This window comes from Carcharodon carcharias, chromosome 13, assembly GCF_017639515.1.
Source record: "Carcharodon carcharias isolate sCarCar2 chromosome 13, sCarCar2.pri, whole genome shotgun sequence".
In the NCBI taxonomy this organism is placed as follows: Eukaryota; Metazoa; Chordata; class Chondrichthyes; order Lamniformes; family Lamnidae; genus Carcharodon; species Carcharodon carcharias.
Genome location: NC_054479.1, coordinates 135,542,942 through 135,558,863, shown reverse-complemented (window position 1 = coordinate 135,558,863; position 15,922 = coordinate 135,542,942).

Here is a 15,922-nt window from a genome sequence, read left to right as displayed (position 1 = left end):
TCCATTTAAACCTACTCTCTGTTTCCTGTTAGCTAGCCAATCTTCTATCCATGCCAATATGTTACCCCCTATAACATGAGTTTTTATTTTCCACAATAAACCTTGATGTGGCACCTTATCAAATGCCTTCTGAAAATCTAAGTACAGTACATCCACTTGTTCCCCTTTATTCACAGCATATGTGACTCCTTCAAAGAACTCCAATAAATTGGTTAAACATGATTTATCTTTCACAAAACCATATTGACTCTACTTGATTTCCTTTAATATATCTAAGTGCCTTGTTATAACGTTTTTAATAATACTTTCTAACATTTTCCCTATGACAGATGTTAAGCTAACTGGCCTGTAGTTTCCTGCTTTCTGTTTCTCCCCCTTTTTGAATAAAGAGTTACATTAGCTATTTTCCAATCTAATGGAACTTTCCCAGAATCTAGTCAACTTTGGAAAGGTAAAATCAACGCATCAACTATCTCACTAGCCACTTCTTTTAAGATCGTAGGATGAAATCCATCAGGTCCTAGGGACTTGTCAACCTGCAGCTCCAACAATTTACTTGGTACCACGTCTCTGGTGATTGTAATTTTCTTGAGTTCCTCCCGCCCTTCCAACTCCTAATTTGGAGCTGTTTCTGGAATGTTACTCATTTCCTTTATGGTGGGAGCCAATACAAAATACCAATTGAATTCATCTGCCATCTCCTTATTTTCCATTACTAATTCCCCAGACTCACTTTCTAAAGGACCAATGCTTACTTTGTTAATTCTTTTCTTTTTTTAAATATCTGTAGAAACTCTTGCTATCTGTCTTTATATTTCTAGCTAGCTTTCGTTTGTGCTCTAATTTTTCCCTCCTTGTCAATCTTTTAGTCATTCTTTTTGCTGTTTTTTATATTCTGTCCAATCTTCTGATCTGCCACCCAACCTTTGTGCAATTATATGTTTTTTCTTTAAGTCTGATACTATCTTTAATTTCTTTAGTTAACCGTAGACGGTAGGTCCTCCCTTGGCATTTTTGTTTCTCTTTGGAATGTATCTATTCTGTTTATTCTGAAATTTTCCCTTTAATGTCCACCACAGCATTTCTATTGACCTAGATCCCTTTATCTAAATTGCCAGTTCACTTTCGCTAGCTCTGTTTACATGCCCTTATAATTGGCCTTATTTAAGTTTAAAACATTTATCTTAGACCCTCTCTTCTCTCCCTTAAACTGAATGTAAAATTCAACCATATTATGGTCACTGCTACCTACCTACCTTCCTTCAGAAGAAGGGTCATATGGACTCAAAACGTTAACTTTGTTTCTCTCTCCACAGATGCTGCTAGACCTGCTGTGTTTTTCCAATATTTTCTGTTTTTGTTTCCCATTATTTCTTCTTTGATACCCCATCCTGCCATGTGATTACTGTTAGGTGTCGTGCTCACCATTCCCACAAGTGACTATTTGCCTATATCATCCCTCATCTCTAACCAATCTACTTCTTTTTCCTGGTTTCCAGAACTTAGGTCATCCCTCTCTATTGTGCTATTACCATCTTTAATTAACAGAGCCGCCCCTCCACCTTCTCTGACCTTCCTGTCCTTCCTAAATATCACATAACCTTCAATATTCATCCTGCAGCCATTAATGTCTCTGTAATGGCTATTAGATTGTGCTTGTTTATCTCAATTTGCATTATCAGTTCATTCTGTTTTGTTTCGAATGCTATGTTCAGATACAGAGCCTTAATTTTTGTCCTTTCATTATTTTTGTAACCTCAAGGCTTATCTGCTGATTTACTCTTAGATTTATATTCTCTGTCCCTTCCTATCATGGCCTGTTTATCATTTCCCACATTAGTACCTTCCTCTCTTACCTTGACTCTACTTTTTGATTTACTGCATCTTCCCAAAATGATCCCTTGCCCACACTATTTAGCTTAAAACCCTCTCTACTTTACTAGTTATGCGGCTTTCAAGAATACCAGTCCCAGCACGGTTCAAGTGTAGACCGTCCCAATGGCACAGCCCCCTTCCCCCGTACTGGTGCCAGTGCTGCACAAACCTGAAACCACTTCTCCCACACCAGACTTCAAGCCACGCATTCGTCTCTCTAATGTAATTTGCCCTATGCCAATTTGCACATAGCTCAGGTAATAATCCAGAGATTAGACCTTTGAGGTTCTGCTTCTTAATTTGGTGCCTGGCTCCTCATACTAACTATGAAGAACCTCTTTCCTTGTCGTACCTATGTCATTGGTACCTAGATGGAGCACAATAATTGGATTCTCCCCTTTTCACTCTAAGTTCCTCTCCAGCCCTGAGCAGATGTCCCAAACCCTGGCACCAGGCAGGCAACAAAGCCTTCTGGGCTCTCGCACTTGGCTACACAGAACAGTGTCAATCCCCCTCACTATACTGTCCCCTACTACCACTACACTCCGTTTTGCTCCCCCCACTTGAACGGCTTCCTGTACATTGGTGCCATGGCCAGTCTGCTCATCCACCTTGCAGACCTCACTTTCGTCCACTCAGGCTGCAAGCATCTTCACAATTGCAAAGTCTGAGGCTCCTCCACTACTGTCTGCTTGGCCCCTTTACCTGCCTCACTCACAGTCATATCTTCCTGTCCCTCACTGCTGACCGAAACAGACAACCCTGTTCTCAGAGGTCTGATCGTCTTCTGGAACAAAGTCTAAAAGGTATTTCGCCCCCTTCTTATGCTGTGCAGTGTCTGCAGTTCGGCTTCCAGATCAATAATTCTGATTATTGATCTGGAAGCTGAACTGCAGGCACTACACAGCATAAGGAGGGAGAGAAATACCTGGATGCTTTGTTCCAGATTATGGTCATGCCTATGAGAACAGGGTTGTCTATTTTGGTCAGCAGTGAGGGACAGGAAGATACGACTGTGAGTGAGGCAGGTAAAAGGGCCCAACTGACAGTAGTGGAGGAGCCTCAGACTTTGTAATCACTTACACTTTCTGCAGAAATTTTGTCCTGCAACACTTTGGCATCCAAACGGACCAACATTCCACAGCTACAACATAACACCGGAATCATTTTTACTTAAGCTATTTAGTTAATTTAATTTAATTATTTTCTTAATTAACTTAGAAAAATTCCAATGTATACTAGAATTTACTGTAAGTACCAACCACAACTAAAAGTTATACTTTTCTTAATTAAACAGATGTGTATTTTTGGTATTTATTTCAATCATTTTATTTTATTTTCTTATTTATTTTATGTTAAACTTTTAAGTTTTGCTTTATAGATCTACCATAACTCCGGTGTCCTAAACTAACTATTAATACACTGTCCCTTACATCAAGCACATACTGGCCAATCAACTTACAAGTTTCCTGTGATGTCACAGTTTTTTCATTCAGTTTCTTCAGCAGCTGAAATGATCCCAACTCCTGATTGGCTCCGCTATATTCCAATTTCACTCCCAGGTAGGAAAGGCTGTGCTCCGATCCCTGGGCCGTATTTATGGTGCTCCCAATTCCTGATTGTCTCTGCTCTGTTCCCAGGAACGAAAAACCATGCATTCAATCTTGCTTTAGACTTTGTCTAAGAGTGTGTCAGAGACTTTTCTCACTGTGAAGAGACGTATAGGCTTATCATCCATCCTTAGGGTTACATGAAATTCAATCTTCAGCTTTCCTAAGCCTGAAAATAGGCATGGAAATTAATTTCTGAATGCATTAATGGACTGCATCAATCCTGTAAATGAACCTCAGCTGCAAACATGCTTTTCTACTCAGTAATGATGACTCTTTATCACATATAGGGTTTCCACAATTTCTTTATCTTTGTATCTTAATGTTGCCAAGCGTTGGTCTATTACTTTTCATGTTGGCCCTCCTGGACCTTGCAAGTGGATGAAGGATGTCTGTAATGGGATATTTTTGAAGCCACTTTACATCATCAGATAATACAGAAACATTTGCACCAGTATCTAGCTTAAATTATGTGGGGTCACTATCAACTTCTAAGTTAATGCTCCAGTACTTATTTTCTGTTTTGTTCTGTTTTCTTTTTTGTGGCTCTTCCACTTCCTAAATTTGATTTGGCCTTTTTATTTTCTATTTATTCCTGTGAACTACCCATATTTTAGACGGTGAACATTTTTAAAATGTCCTAACTCCACAGTTGTGGCACTCTGTACCCTAGTTGGGCACTTGTGGCACTCTGCACCCCTAGTTGGATGTTTGTGGCACTCTGCACTCCCAGTTGGGCATTTGTGGCACTCTGCACCCCCAGTTGGGCATTATTCCCAGTTGGGCAGGGTTTTCCCGTCACACCGAGAGCATCTAAAGATGGTGGTTGGTGGGATTTTTCCTGATTTCGTGGGCTTTTGCTTCACTCTGCTTTCTCTTTCAATCAACATCACAAATTGCCTGACACATTGAATGGCTTTACTCATTGTTTGCCAAGGGACATCAGTTTCCCCATGAACAACCATTTTGTTTTGCTTGCTATGCTTGGTCTGTTGCACCATTTGCACTGTTGCACCATTTGCACTGCCTTTGTGAATGTTAAATTGTCCCTCATTTACAAAATAACTGATAGGGTTTCATTTAAGATCCCACCTACTGTATGATTGCATATTAATTTATCTCTGAGGACCCCATAGTTGCAATTTTCCATGAGCATGTACAGGTCATTTATAAGCGAATCCACATATTCACCTGGTTTTTGTTCCCTTTTATTAAATTTTGCTTGATCAATGATCATTTTTTTTCAAGCATTGATGTATGCATCAAATGTCCAGAGGGCTTTACTGTATCAGTTTGAAACCTCATTGATCCCCTGTCTTGCTATTATGTCATCTGCAATAGCCCCTACTGCATACAGTAAAGTACTGACCTGACCCGTTTGTTCCTTATTATGCAAACCTGAAGCTGTTCTGTATCTGGAGAATCTACTCCTCCAATTGTCCCAGTGTTGAACTTATTGCGCACCATCAGCACTTCAGAAAGATCCTGAGAATGGCAATGTAGAATCGATGCTTGTCCTAACCTCTGGGGGTGGATCTTCCGGTTGGCAAGTGGGAGCCGGAGTAGGGCTCACTCGTTGACGTGTAAAATGGTGCAGGATGACATCAGGCAGAACTTCCGATATCACCTTGTGTTATTTCCATTTTCAGGTTGGCAGGGGCACAGCCAAGTCATCTGTGCACCCGCTGACCTGTCAATGGCCAATTGAGGCTATTAATAAACCAATTTAGGTAATTGACAGGGCTGCCCATCCAACCTTAAGGTTGGTGGGCAGGCCGGGAGCCCTGGTGAGCTTCAGAAAAAGCATGAAGCCTCGTCCACGGGCGGGATGAGGCTTCATGAGGGTTTTTAAATATTTAATAAAGGGTTGAATTAAAGTGATGGATATGTCCCAATCATCATGTGACAGTGTCAGGGAAATTTTTTTAACATTCGTCTTAGAAGTTTTAATTCTGAGGTGATCTCCCTGAGGCAGCACTCAGCCTTGGGGAGATCAGTGCGGTCTTTCGTGCACATGCACAAAAGAGGGCACTCCTAGCTGAGGGAATCCTCCCCACCCGCACAGGGAGTGTATAGCGCTTCCTGGTGGATGTCACGTTGGGCCGGCCTTAATTGGCCCGCCCACTTAAAATGGGGGTGCGCCCCCGATTGGGGGTGCCAATCGGAGGTGCACCTGCCCACGCCCGCTCCTTTGACTTTGATGCTCCTCTCTACAGTACTTACCAAATGGACAACAAAAGATTCCAATGAAAGCAGGGTTAAGTGATGATGACTCAATTATGATGCGCCTCTCAGTGATTAAGACTGTGAATTGAATGTGTTTATTGCATGTGGTCAACTGAGGTGGCAGCTGGCGGGCGTAACAATCCATTCAGAAAAGAGCCACAAGGATCATTTCTTCTGAGTCTCATACTGCCCCAGCTCCTACATACTACAAGTCAGACAAAAGAAGAGACACTTGGTCATACTCTGTGAGACACAGCTCCTGTGAGGCAGCACTATGTAATGCAGATGCTGGAAATCTGAAATGAAGAGAGAAAATGTATGGAAGCATGTTACTATGCAGATACAGCAAATGAACAGGAAGACAAATGGAATGTTATTGTTCATTGCAAGGGGAATGGAATAAACATGTAAGGATTTTGACACAATTATACAGGCCGTTGGTGAGACCACATCTGGAGGACTTTTTTAAGAAAGGATATAAATTTGTCAGAAGCAGTTCAGAGAAGGTTCACTCGACAGGTAGCTGGGATTGGGGGGGTATCTTATGGAGGAAAGGTTGGACAAACTGGGCCTGTATCCATTGGAGTTTAGAAGAATGAGAGGTGATCTTATTGAAACATGTAAGATCTTGATGGTACTTGACAGGGTGAAATCTGAAAAGAGGTTCCCCTTATGGGAGAGACTAGAACTAGGGGACAGAGTTTAAAAATAAGAAGATGAGGGAAAAAAAATTCTCTGAGGGTCATGAGTCTTTGGAACTCTCTTCCCTGGAGAGCAGTGAAGGCAGGGCCATTGAATATTTTCAAGGAACAGGTAGATAGATTCTTGACTAACAAGGGAGTCAGAGGTAATGGGGTATAGGGAATGCTGAGTTGAGGCCGCAATCAGATCAACCATAATCTTATTGAGTGGCAGAGCAGGCTCGATGGGCCAAATGGCCTAGGCCTGCTCCTAACTTGTAACACTCAGCTGATCAGGCAGCATGTGTGAAGGGAGGAGGGTGGAGTTAACACTACGTCATGTCAGATTTGGATGATGCTGATTTTTTGAGCAGGAGGAGAGTGAGGGGAAAAGGGCTCATAGAAGGAATAAAAATAATAGCCTGTGATTAGTTAGAAGATAGGAGATGATTAAATAACAAAAACAATCATAATGTAAAACAAAATGAGACAATAGTGAGGACTAGGAACATTTAACCTGTTAGGCATGTTTTTCGAAATTTGGAGATACGGTCCATAAATTATTATTTCTTAGCACTGGAAAAGGTCATGGTAACTCTGCCCTGGCTATTGTTTAAAGGACATTTATTTTTGTTCTCTCATGGAACGTGAGTATTGCTGGCAAGGCCAGCATTTGTTACCTATCACTAACTGTCCTTGAGGAGGAGGCTGTATGCTGCCTTCTTGACCTGCTACAGTCTGTGGTATAGGTAAACACACAGTGCTATTAGGAAGGGAGTTCCTGGATTTTTACCCAGCAACAGTGAAGGAATGGCGATATAGTTCCACATGACTTCCACGTTACTTGGAGGGGAATTTACAGGGTGGTGGTGTTCCCGTGTGCCTACTGCCCTTGTCCTTCAAGATGGTAGCTGTCACAGATTTGGGAGGTGCTGTCAAAGGAACCTTGGCAAGTTGTAGCAGTGCATCTTGTAAATGGTACACAATGCTGCCACCATGCACCAGTGGTGAATGGAGTGAATGTTTAAGGTAGTGAATGGAGTGCCAATCAAGAGGGCATGGTGTCAAATTTCTTGAGTGTTGTTGGAGTTGCACTCATCTAGGCAAGTGGAAGGTATTCCATCACACTCCTAATATGCTTCTCGTAGATGGTGGACAGGCTTTGGGGAGTCAGTAGGTGAGTTACTCACTACAGAATTCCCAACCTCTGGCCTTCTGTTGGAGCCACGGTATTTATATAGCTGGCCCAGTTAAGTTTCTAACTAAGGCCAAAAATAACCCCCAGGATGTTGATGGTGGAGGATTCAGTGATGGTAATGCCATTGAATGTCAAAGGGAGAGGTTAGAATCTCTCATGTTGGAAATGGTCATTGCCTGGCACTTGTGTGATGTAACCTTGACACTTACTAGTGTTACTTAACACTTATCAGCTGAAGCCTGAACATTTTATTAATTGTTATCTCATGGTGATTTGGCTCAAAGATGCCATGCTAGCAATAGTATTCATTCCTTTGTTTACTTTATTTCCCTCCCCCAGAGAAGTCTTGAGATGTTTTCCATGGTAAAGCTACTATACAGATGCAGTATAATAAAAGCAAAATACTGTTGAATCCAGAAATCTAAAATACAAACAGAAAGTGCTGGAAATATCCAGCAGGTCAAGAACACAAGAATTAGGAGCAGGAGTAGGCCATTTGGCCCCTTGAGCCTTCTCTGCCATTCGTTAAGATCATGGCTGATCTGATTGTGGCCTCAGCTCCACTTTCCTGCCCATCCCGTATAACCTTCGACTCCCTTGTCAATCAAAAATCTATCTAACCCAGCCTTGGATATATTTAAAGACCCGGCCTCCGCTGCTTTCTATAGAAGAGAAATCCACAGACTAACGGCCGTCTGAGAAAAAGAAATTCTCCTTATCTCAGCCTTAAATGGGAGACCCCTAATTTGTAAACTATGTCCCCTAGTTCTAGATTCCTCTACAATGGGAAACATCCTTTAGGCATCCATCCTGTCAACTGTCCTCAGGATCTTATATTTTTCAATAAGATCACCTCTCATTCTTCCAAACTCCAGTGAGTATATAGCCAACCTGCTCAACCTTTATCCAAGGAATCTGATTATTGAGACTTCTCTAAACTGCTTTTAATGCATTATATCCTTTCTCAGTTGCAGCCTAACTGAGGCCCTATACAGCTGCAGCAATACCTCCTTAATTTTATTCTCGATTCCCCTCGCCATAATTGACAACATTCCATTTTGCCTTCCTAATCACTTGCAAATCACCTTTTTGTAATTCATGTACCAAGACACCCAGATCCCTCTGTACCTTGGAGGTCTGCCGTCTCTCTCCATTGAAATAATTTACTGCTTTTCTTTTCTTTCTGCAGAAGTGGGCAAGTTCACATTTTCCCACACCCTAATTCATCAGCCAAATTTTTGCCCACTCAAATCCTATCAAATCCCTTTGTAGACTCTTTATGCCTTCTTGACAACTTACTTTCCTATCTCCCTTTGTGTCATCGGCAAACTTAGCAACCAGACGTTTGATCCCTTCATCCAAGTCGTTGATATAGGTTATAAGTAGCTGAGGCCATAGCACTGATCCTTATGCTATTGCACTAGTAACAACTTGCCAACCACAAATGACTCATTTGTCCCTATTTTCTGGCAGCACCTCTGAATAGAGAAACATCGTTAACGTTTCAAGTTGAACGTGACTCTTTTTTGTATTATTTATAAATGTATGCAGGTTGCTTTTGTTTTATTGTTGTAACTCTCTGAAGCTCAAGGTTTTTCTTTTTTGCCCCCATTTATGGATTTGTGTTGCAATTTAGACATTTAGTGAAAAGCACTATTGCTCAATATTTTTCTTGTGTTAAAATTTCTGATTGATAATGGTTTGCAACCTGACAGCTTTAGACCATAAGACATAGGAGCAGAAATTAGGCTATTCGGCCCATTGAGTCTGCTCTGCCATTCAATCATGGCTAATAAGTTTCTCAAACCCATTCTCCTGCCTTCTCCCCGTAACCTTTGATCCCCTTACCAATCAAGAACCTATCTATCTCGGTCTTAAATGCACTCAATGACCTGGCCTCCACAGTCTTCTGTGGCAATGAATTCCATAGATTCACCACTCTCTGGCTAAAGAAGTTTCTCCTCATCTCTGTTCTAAAAGGTCTTCCCTTTACTCTGAGGCTGTGCCCTCGGGTCTTCATCTCTCCTACTAATGGAAACATCTTCCCCACGTCCACTCTATCCAGGCCTTTCAGTATTCTGTAAGTTTCAATCAGATCCCCTCTCATCCTTCTAAACTCCATCGAGTATAGACCCAGAGTCCTCAAACGTTCCTCATTTGTTAAGCCTTTCATTCCTGGGATCGTTGTCTTTAATGTTGTCTTTCAAAGTTCTTTTAAATTTTGGGTGCAAAATGTGACCTTCAACCTCAGTGTGTGTGAATATTGGAATAAGAAGATCCAATCACATCTGGTTTTGCACTTTGCTGGAAAATAGATGGGATCCTGGAATGTGTTTCCAAATATAAATGCCAAAACCCATGAATTGGATTTCCTTATTCCCTTATCAGACTGGAATATCGGAGAAAAGTGATTCCAGACCTTGGAGGACTAGGTTATGAAGAAAGGCTTAAGCAGCTAAAGATGTAGAGAAGATTTTTCTTTACGGGGATGACCAAGACTAGTTACCTTAAGTGTAAGGTAGTCAGTCATAAATCAAGTAAGGAATTCCAGAGAAACATCTACCCAGAGAGTACTTAAAATATGGAACTCGCTACTACAAGGGGAAATTGAGGCAAATAAGATAGATGAATAAAAAGATTGATAAGCACATGAGGGAGAAAAAGAATGGAATTTTATGCTAACAGGTGAGATGAAGGGAAACTGGAGGTTGTGTGCAGCATCACCAGAGACCAATTGAGCCTGATGGTCTATTTCTGTGCTGTCCATTCTATTTAGTTCATTTGCATTGGAGGGAAGAAGATTGAAGAGAAGCTTGATACAGTTCTTGAAAAATAGAAGGTTAATAAGCAGGCTTTTAATTTGGAACCTGAACACAGGACTCGAGGATGCAAGCAAAGTTCACATACTTGTACTAGACTCAAGATTGGCAATTTCTCCTCACACATCAGTGGACAGGTAGACCCAGCTCTCAGAGAAGGTAGTAGATAGAGAGTCAACTGACACATTAGTGAAAGGGAGCTGGTTGGGCACTGTTCAGGTGGGAGACAGAGGGTTGCAGAGCCAGTAATAGAAGTTTTCAGAGGAGGAAGGCAATTTCCTTGAAACTATGACACTAACAACTGGTGAAGAGAAGGGGAGGAAAGAGTTTGACTCATACTTGGACTCTGGATGGAGTGGATTTCATGTGCTGAATGGTCCTCACGTATGGACTTTGTTTCACATTTCCTTTATAATGTTTATTTATTGATTTATAAATGTTTATTAATACAAAGAATGCTTTAATTGCAGTATTTCTCCCATTATTTCCTCTACAACAGTTTGACATGTGTGGTTTTAATCTGGAGAAAAGGTCTCAACTCTCTATCGGACATTCTCCACTTTTTGTTTTATAGCTGCCAGCCTCCACCTTGTGAACCAACTACACATTGCAAAGAATGTACATCCTTAACAATCAATTTAATTGCATAAATAATCATTCAATGTATTCAGCTGCCAACTAAGGATCTGTGTCACACTGAAAAACATGTCATTTTTGTTAATGGTATATTTTTGTGCAGCCAAAGCCTCCTGTGGGTATCTGATTATCTGAGCCCGTTAGAGAAGAATATTGTCTTTTTGATCTTTCTACAGCACCCGAATACTGTTTTAATGGGGTTTGGGGATGTGGATAGTGCGGTTTGGTCCATTCTACTGAGGAAAATAGGGAGGTAAATCACAACAAGCTGTTCAGTTTGTTGATTGAGAAACATCATTTGCAGAGTTTAATGTACTTTAGGGTGTTTCCTTTTTGTTGCCCCAAGTAGAGGATTATGCCTGTTAGAAAATGACTGTTTGTTTGATTGGAAGTGAGTAAGAAATCCCCTGTGGTCTAATTTAGTCATCTACAATAGATGGTGAATATCCATCCAATACAATGAGAATGAGAGGATAGAATGTGACAGTTCCTGGGATCATTGGCGACAGAAACCATAACAAAAACTGCACATTATAATTCTGCCTGTGCATCCTGAGTTATTAATATGTGTACATTCAGATCCAATTAATGTAAATATAAATATAAGAAACAACAAGTATTTCTTTTCAATAGTTGCACGAAGGGAAATGCAAATTGAAATGTTATTGTTTGGCATTATATTATTTGCTGAAATGATATCAACAAATCATTTCTAATTGGTTTTCTATTTAGTTTTGGCTTACTTATTCCTGTGACTGAATGCTCAAGTCTGGTTAGTATAAATGCTAGTTGCTGTTATTATGGTTGTGTTGGATAAATGAGAATCGGCACTGAGTGGGGAGAACAGATTGAATGGATTTGAGAAGCTGAGATGAAAAAGCCTTCAGAAGGAAAAACCTTTCAGGGATTTTCAAAGCAGAGAGGGTAGAGGTGAAGGCAAAAGAAATTCCAGAGGACAGCAGCAAGGTAGCGAAGAGTGTGGCCATTGATTTTGAAGTCAAGGACTCATGAGTATATTTTTGTCTCCTGTCAGCCCAAGACATGAAATCATCAACTTCTTGTTTACGCTATGTCTTGGTCCAATCAAAATATCCTCCAGCTTAACATTCGAAACCCCTGAGGCCAGCCTTTTCGTTTGCATAAGCACTTACATATCCCCGAGTCCATTAGCCTTCCTCAGTGGCACCTCAGTTAAGTTGGATGTCAGAGGAGTAATGTGTGTGAACAGGGTCATGAGGCTAAGGGAAATCAATAAAGCAGATTAGGGTAAAGCTGTGCTGGCATTTGAAGGTGAGGGTAAAAATTAAGGAATAGGGACTTGGGGTGCTAGTAGAGGATTGTGATACTGGAAGAATATAAAAACAGGAGTTTTTGAAGGCAAGAACATGACTGTTGACATTGTGGATGAATTGAAGCCTTTGGAGGGTGATTGTGGAGAGGCCATGACTCATGGTTCCCTCTCCTGATCATTATTCAACGACCTCAACTGGAGGGGATACCCGGAAAATGGACATTGAGTGAGAACAGCATCTAGGTCAACAGTGATTCCGTCTCTAGAGTCTTTCCTTCCCTACCTCCCCATCCCCCTCCCCCGATAGCTGAATAGTTACTCGGTGCTCGCTGTTACATACCACACCAAAAACTCTATTCTCTACTCACCAACTTCATCCCTCTCCTTTGGGTCACTAGCTGAATCTGAACCAGATCACTCACAACCTGGGCATCCTAGACATGCTGAGCCGAGGTTTCAACCCAGTGTACACTCCCTCACCAAGACCATCTAATTCCAGCTTCTGGTAACATTGCCCCTCCCCACCCCTGCCTCAGCTCATCTGCTGCTGAAATCCTCGTGCATGCCTTTTGTTGCCTCTGGACTTGGTTATTTTAATGCTTTCCTGGCTGGCCCATTTCCCACCAGCTATAAAATTAAGCTCATCCAAAAATTTGTTGATTGTATTTTAATAGTTAAAGTGTTTTTAAATTGCTTCATGGCTTCACCACTCTCTTATCTCCCTAGCTTCCTCCAGCATCACAACTCTTTGCGATTTCTGCACCTCCAATTCTAGCCACTTACATTTCCCCAATTTTCATCACTCCAGCATTGGTGGCCTTTCCTCCAGCAGTCTGGACCTTAAACTCTGGAATTCCTTGCCTAAGCATCGCCACCTTGCTACCTCGCTATCCTCACTTAAGCTGCCCCTTAAAACCTATCTTATCTTTCCTAATATCTTCTTATGTAGCTCAGCGTTAACAATTCTTCGACAATGCTCCGATGAAGCATCTTGGGCTGTTAAAGAAGCTTTATAAATGCAAGTTGCTGTTATTGTCTAAACTTTCACATGCGTGAGGCACTAGGTGGTTGCCAGTCCATGTGCATTTTGCACCAGGGTAAGATTAGGAGTAAGGTTTGAAACCTTATATTCTTGGATCTCGACCATTTTATTTGATAAGATTCCTATAAATACATTAGGAAGTTTCACAACCTTAAAGGTACTATTTTTCATGGAATGTGGGCATCACTGCAAAGCCAGCATTTGTTGTCATCCCTAAATTCTACCGGTTACCATGGTGAAATTTGAACCCATGTCTCCAGTGCATTAGCCTAGGCATCTGGATCACTGTCACCAAAGTTCTGGGACTGGCAGCATTAAAATTCTAGGATTTCACAGGAAAAGCAAAGTTAACCCTATCACTGGGAACATTGACAAGGAAAGAGACAGAGAAAAAGAGACACAGAAACTCGGGCAAGAGAGAGAACAATGACAAGGAGAGAGACAGAGAAAAAGAGACACAGAAACTCGAGCAAGAGAGGGGAGGTGAGGTGCCATAAACAAAGCGATAAATGTGTGATAGGGAGATTGAGAAGAAACATCAAGTAGTTGGGGCAAATAGAAAGAGGTCCCTGGATAGAACTGTTGACAGTTGAGGTACAGAAGATAGAAAGATGCAGTGTTTGAAAGTTTGATACTGATGATAAGCGTGAACATAAATTAAAAATAGAAAATGTCACTTGTATATCAAGATCTCCAATATTTCCAATTTGTTTTGTATGAGCCTGCTGTGCACCAAATGCTTGCAGTATTTAGCCACATAGCAACAGTCGTCGAGAGTAGTTCAGTAAATATGAAGTGCTTCAGGACACCTTGAGATGCTTCATAAAGAGATTAGTTAGTTCTTTCTGTACACACCATGGGATCGCAAGCAAAAGTGATGAGCCATTGGAACAATTGATTTAAATACATGCCAGATTGTATTGTCTTGATTATTGTAGCAACCTGCAGCATTGGGAATAAATCAAGAAGCTTGTGAAAGGAAATGACAGAGAGGCCCTGAGCTCCTGATAACAGCAACAACAACATGCATTTCCACTTATTTTCGGGGGCTATGGGGCTGGGGGTTAGGGGAGGGGGCATAGATGGTAGCATAATGGTAATGTCACTGGACTGGTAATTCAGATACCCAGGCTAATGCTCTGGGGACATGGGTTCAAATCCCTGAATAGTAACTGGAAGAAATTGAATTCAGTTAATAATTCAAATTAATTAATCCAGAATTAAAAAGCTAGACTCAGTAATGATGAGCGTGAAACCATACTTATTAGTTAGATAAAAAATCCAGCTGCTTCACTAATGTGCTTTGGGGATGAAATCTGCCATCCTTACCTGGTTTGGCCTATGTGACTCCAGGCCCACAACAATGTTGTTGACACTTATGTGCCCTTTGAAGTGGCCTAGCAGGACACTCAGCTGTTCCAAACCACTACAGACAAGTCAGGCAATTAGGGCTGGGCAACAAATGCAGACATTGCAGTGATGCACATATCCCATTAGAGATCAGTAATGTTATCAAACTTCCCAAGAGTGTTTTTCAGGAACGTTATCAAATAAAATTTGACACCAAGTCACAAAAACAATTAATGCCCACTTGAGGGCCTCATCCCGAGCGCTGGTATTTCTAATATCCTTGGTCTCGGTGTGCTAACAGAATATTTAGAGTTTGCTGAGGTAAAGAAAATGGTAACTTTTATTTGAGAGCTATCTGACAGTGGCCTCAACTTGACAAGAAGTCTAAAAGAGGGAGCAAGATCGTAAGATTTTGCATCACTTCCTGTGGTGATGTACACTGTGTCTCATTAGTATTTCACACAGTTAACAAAAAGAACATAAGAAATAGGAGCAGGAGTAGACCATATGACCCATTGAGCCTGCCCCATCGAGCCTGCCCCATCATTCAATATGATCATGACTGATCTTGGGCTTCAACTCCATTTTCCCACCCAATTCCCATATCCCTTAACTCCCTAAGATTCGAAAATCTGCATCCCAGCCTTAAACGTATTTAATGATGGGGCATCCACAACTCTCTGGAGTTGAGAATTCCAAAGGTTTACAACGCCTTGACTGAAGAAATTTCTCCTCATCTCAGTCCTAAGTGATCAGCCCCTTAACCTGAGATTGTGCCTCTGTATTTTAGATTTCCTGACCAGCGGAAACAATCTCTCAGTGTCCATCCTATCAAACCCCCTCAGAATTTCATAAGTTTCAATGAGATTGCTTCTCATTATTCTAAGCTTCAGAGAATATAAGCCCACTTTCCTCAGTCTCTCATCATAGGACAACCCCCTCATCCCAGGGACCAACTTAATGATTCCCTTACCTTCCTTGACCTCTCTGTCTCCATTTTTGGTGATAGATTGTTGACTAATATTTATTACAAGCCCACCAACTCCCACAACTACCTCAACTACAGCTCCCCACAACCTGCTTCCTGTTGAACTCCACCCTATTCTCTCAGTTCCTCTGCCTTCGTTGCATCTGTTTTGATGATGCTACCTTGCAAAGTGCTTCTGACATGTCTTCCTTTTCCCTTAACCGAAGG